Raw genomic sequence first — 6,088 nt, forward strand, 5'->3', positions numbered from 1 at the left:
TCTCAAACACACTCATTCCCACCACTCCACTCATAGAATCGATCCATCTCATCGAGGATCTTCCCCTCCTGCACCGCCCCTCCACTCTCCCAAACATAATGTCCCTCTCCAAGGACCAGTCCCTCCTTGCAACATAACCAAAATATGTCAGATGAAGCTTCAGAATCCTTGATTCCAAGGAGCATTCTGGCTTCACCCTCTCTAGGACAAACCTGTTTGTTTTCCTAGCAGTCCATGGTATATTCAACACCCTTCTCCAGCACCACAGCTTAAAGGCATCTAGCTGTCACTAAATACAATTTAAATTGTTAAAAATGTGTAATGTTTTAAAGTTCTTTGTTCACTGTATTTAATAATTCTTTGGAAGACATAGAATACAAAATTATGTAATAACTTAATATTAAGCAACTAAAAGAAAATAATAGTCTATAACTCTCTGATATTTAAGAAAAGTTCTGAAACACACTATTCCATAGGCTAGTTTTAACATAAATGTAAAATTACAAATAATGTATGCAAATACAAACCTAAAATTGTACTTTTTAAGAATTCAGAAAATATTATCCTTAATATTCATGTGAATTAGCATATGTTAGTTGATGTTTTATGATAAATGTGTATTTTCTGATTAATATGGTGGTCTAGTGGCAAGAAGCCATGCTGCAGTGCTAAAGTCACACGGTTCAAGCCCACCAGCTGCTCCCAGGGAGCATGAGATTAACTGCCTCTGAAAACCTGCCAGAAGGTCTGCTGAGGGTTGTTTCTGATTCCATGGTAGCCAATGAAGATGGAAAAGAAAAATTTATTCATAAGTTTGAATGTGTATGGTTACTATTCCATATCAAGAATGCCAGCTTCATGGAAAGTATATTATTTGGAAGGAGAGAAGGGAAAGGGAGAAACAGAATATACATTTAAGTAAATGTACAATTTTATAAACTATTAAGTGATAATAAAAAAAAATTAAATGGTATTAAGAAAAAGGCTGGTAGACCTTTAAGACTTGACATCCCTAAAAATTAATAACCTTAAAATTAATATTTTCCCTTAATGCTTTATGAAAGGGCAATATTTGGTAAACTTAAGAAACATACTAGCTGTATGATAGTGGTAATAATCAATAAAGAAAAATATCAGCTACTAATATTTTCATTAATGAGAAGTTGAAAGGAAGCTGTGATGCAGGGAAGTGATGCTTGAACTCCTGTAGGATCTGTACCATAGCTGAAGAGTAACAGAGATAGGAAGACGGGTTGTTCAGACCTCTAGTAATCCAGATAACAAATGCAAGTGAAACAATGAGTGTGGTAAGAAGGAGTTCTTACTCATAATTAGTTAATAGAAGAAAATTTCAAATTCACTGTTATATGAACACCCATGTTTATTGTGGCTTTATTTGCAATAGCAAAAAGCTGGACATAACCCAAGTGCCCATCAACAAACAAATGGATGGAGACACCCAGGTATATTCACACAAAGGAATACTACGCAGCACTGAAAAACAAGGAACTCATGAAATATTATACAAAATGGGTGACCTTGGAGGACATTATGCTGAGTGAAGTATCTCACTCACAAAAGGACAAATATTGCATAGGGCCACTGTTGTAAAACGGGCCTGACATCAGTATTGAGGGAAGACAGGAAAGAAGGGGTGTGATGATTTATATTGCATTGAAACAGATAAGGGAGAGGACTGTTTAAGAGGGATATATGAATGGGTATTGTCATTACAGCAGTCCAGAGTAAAGGATGCATAGTGGGGTGGACTTGGGGGGAGGGATTGCATAACAATGAAACAGTTTTACTTTTTTTCTTTTCAAAGAGAAGAGTGAATTGAGGAGGAGGGGGTGGGTAGAGAGAAAAGTGCAACAAAGACTGACTGGAAACCCTAAGTTTCTGTAAACGTCCATTAAAATTAATAAGAAAAAAATAAAATGACACCAAGAGCATGAGCAACAAATACAAAACCTAAACTTTACCACAATTTAAAAAAATAGAATAAACCTCAAATTCCAGGAAAGATGGTAGATTAGGTAGAAGGCTGTCCAGCAAAACTATCTCTCTAATTGTTGTTAACTGTTACGTGCCTTTGAGTTGCTTGCGACTCATAGTGACCCTGTGTACAAGAGCCCTAAACACTGTTCTATCCTGTGCCAACCTCGCCATCTCAAACACACTCATTCCCACCACTCCAGTCAAAGAATTGATCCATCTCATTGAGGGTCTTCCTCTCCTTCACTGCCCCTCCACTCTTCCAAACATGATGTCCCTTTCTTTTTCTTTCTTTTTTATTTCATGATGTCCCTTTCAAAGGACCAGTTCCTCCTTTCAACACAACCAAAATATGCCAGATGAAGCTTCAGAATCCTTGACTCCAAGGAGCATCCCGACTTCACCTTCTTCAGGATAAATATGTTTGTTCTCCTAGCAGTCCATGGTATATTCAACACTCTTCTCCAGCACCACAGCTCAAAGGCATCAATTCTCTTTCTATCATCCCTACTCACTGTCCAACTCTCTGATGCATAGCACATAATTGCAAAGACTATAGCCTGGATCAGGCACACCTTAGTCTCCAGCCTGACATTGTTGCTCTTCAGTACTCTTGAGAGGTCTCTCACAGCTGACTTTCCTAAGGCAATTCGTCTCTTGATTTCCTGGCTGCTGTTACCAAGAGTGTCGACTGTGGAGCCAAGTAAACTAAAACTGTTAACTATCTCAATCTCTTCACCATCCATACTGACGCTGCCAATTGGCCCAGTGGTGAGAATCTTTGTTTTCTTGATGTCGAGCTTCAATCCATATAGAAGGCTGCAGTCCTTGATCTTCTGCAGCAAGCACCTCAGGTCCTCCCCAGTTTCAGCAAGCAGGGTTGTGTCATCTGCATAATGCAGGTTGTTGATGAATCTTCCACCAATCCTGATGCCACATTCTTCCTCATACAGCCTGCACTCTGACACCATTTCCAGAAAAAGAGCTTTTGGGATTCAGGGAGGAGAGCGAGGCGGAGCTTTCTTGACCTCCACATCTATCCCTCTAACATAATGATAAAATTGAGTGGTTTTTCCAGATAAACAGAAAATCAAAAGGGAATATGAGTGAACTCTGATGGCATTATAAGGAGTTGTCATGTTGCTGTAAGGCCGCCAGTTCTCTAGAGATTCTAATCCAGCATCTGCTGTGCTGGGGATGTTTGGTCACTCACCCCCAGTGTGATTTACAACCTCTGAAAAACCCACTCAAGGATTAACTCTCAGTTGGTTCTGATTCAACTGCAAAGAGACCAGTTTTGAAAGGTCAACTTTACAAGAAATGCTAAAGAGAGTTCTTCAGACAAGGAATTAAGACAAGCAAACACTAATCTGAAAATTACATGCATGATATCATTTATAAACTGACCCAGACACTGAAATGCATAAAATATAATAAACATGTTGTTTTTATTATTAGATGTAGTCAAATGGTGTACAACTCACAGCCACTCTCTGAGCAACAGATCTGAACCCTGGCCTGGCCTGTGCCATCTTCACAATCTTGGATATACCAGAGCCCATTCCTGCAGTCACTGTGTCTATAAAAGACTGAAAATAGAGAACCAGATGTATTAACCTGCAAGTGTTGACAACGATAACGCAAAAAGAGCGAAGAAATGTAGATAAAATATTAATAGCTGTGGTGGTCAATACAGCATGTACGGTACAGTGGCAGACACGTGAATGAGTGGAATAGAATTGACAGCCTAGAAGCAGTTTGACACTTAACTTCAAATGTTGGGAATAGAAATAACACTTTATCTAACAATATCTCTACTAGGATATGTATCCTAAAAACTAATACCTGTGACGGGAACTGATAAATACACAGCCCACTAATGTCCCCCACAATGTTATTAACAATAGCAAAGAGATGGAGTTACCCCAATAGCCCATCAACGGACAAATGGATAAAGAAACCATGGTAAATTACACAGCAGAACATTTGATACGTGATTATCAATCCAGCTCAATCCTACATCCTACAACCTACATCCTACAGATCACAATCTCAACAGTGAAGATGCCAAATTTTATCATTCTTCCCTCCCTGCACTTATCCACATAGCTGTCTCTAGAGATTATTTTACCATTTAAGTATGTCTATGAAAATCTCTTTATTCTATTTCCAATATCGTTATTCTACTATATATGAAACTATCCCCCCTGGATTCTTATACTCATTCTACAATAATGGTTTTATACAATATTTATCCTTGTGGGACTGAGTTAGTTCACTCAGCATAATGCTCTCTAGTACCTCCCAAGATAGGTAATAATCTACAAAACCATTGCTCCTGTGTGCTGCATTCCATTGTGTGAATGTATCATAATTTCTCTATTCATTCGTTTGTGGTTGAATATCTGGGCTGTTTCTTGTTCTTGGAATGATGAATAATGCTGCTATAAATATTGGTGTCAAACTCTCCATTTATGCCTCAGTTCTCATTTTCTCAGGGTCTATCCAAGTAGTGGAATAACTGGGTCATATGGAATTTTAATGTTCAGCTTTTTGAAGAAGCGTCAAATTGCCTTCCAGAATGGTTGTATCATTTTACAATCCCACCAACAATGTATAAGAGTTCCTTTCTTGCCTCATCCTCTCCAACATTAATTACTTGCTGCCCTGTTAAACTTTCGCATTGCTATCGGAGTGAGATGGTACTCCATTGTAGTTTTGATTTGCATCTCTCTTACTGCCAGTGATTTGGAACATTTCTTCATGTTGTTTGCCATTCAAATATCTTTCTCTGTGAAAATTCTTTCCATATCTTTGGCCCATGTTGTAATTGGGTTATCAATCTTTTTTTCTTGTGGAGTCACAGAAAACTTGTAAACTTATATTATGAGACTCTTGTCTGAGATGGTATTACCAAATGTTTGTTCCCAGTCTGTAGGTTTGACTTTTCTCTTTTTATGTTGAGGTGTAATCCATACTGAAGGCTGAATTTGACAGAATTTATGTCTGTTCTTTGCTATTATAAACCTTAATAGCCTTTACTCCTTACATATTGTTAAGCAAAGGTCTAAATTTGTAATACATGCTCAGTAATTGTTCCCCCATCTGTTGGTCACTGCACGATGAAATATACAGCTGACATTTATTATCTTATCAAGAAACATTTAAACTCTTAAAAGCCAATAGGATTCACACTGCAGTTAATAGAATACATTTTTATTAAGATACACTGCAGCCTAACATATTTACCTTATTTATTCCTCTTGATGAGTTTCTTTGTTTGAATTTCACTGCAGAAGTTAATGTTCTAGTAGTGGAGTACAGCAGTAATGAGAGTTAAATGAAAGGAAAGGGAATTAAAAGTCAAGGGTTGACTTTATAGGTGTTGAAGGTATAATTGGAGAGGGGAGAGAATATGAATTGTATAAGTAAAATTATTTTAGGCTTCCAAGTTAATTTTAAGTAACTGAGAAGCTGAGAGCATATTGAAATTGTCCAAAACATTTAGTCATTAATATCCTTGATGGTTGTTTTACTTTGTTTTTGTGTTTGCAAAACTATTTTGCTCTACCATAAGAAAAATTCCAAAATACTGAAAAATACAATAAGGTTACTAATTTCAACCAGATTTAGATAAGGTGTAATGAGCCGTCATGTATATTTGAAAGAGCAACGCAGGCCAAACAAGGAAAGTTAGATTTAATGTTAACATCTAATTACAATATGTTTAATCTGGTGAAAGTAACTGTGCTGAGATTATCTCTTTATATGTACTTCTAAAGAGAATTCTATATTCAATATTAAGTATAAAAAAATTGGCTATATTAATATCAAAATTGGTATTACTGTATCTTGCATTTTTATATTTTAAAATAAACAATAGGTTTTTTTTAAAATGTTATTGTTAGTTTCCACAGTCAACTCCAATCCTTATTGATTTTATGTAGAACAAAGTTGGCTATATAATATTACTCATATTTAGTACCTGCTGTTTCGTATTATTATTAAGGAGGTATAATTGGCTCTCTGGTGGCCTACTGGTGAGAAATTGTGCTGCAATCCCGAAGGCACATGATTTGAACCCACCAGATGC

Source organism: Elephantulus edwardii, unplaced genomic scaffold (genome assembly GCF_000299155.1).
Source record: "Elephantulus edwardii isolate Elephantulus edwardi_28Jun2011 unplaced genomic scaffold, EleEdw1.0 scaffold00004, whole genome shotgun sequence".
Taxonomy (NCBI): Eukaryota; Metazoa; Chordata; class Mammalia; order Macroscelidea; family Macroscelididae; genus Elephantulus; species Elephantulus edwardii.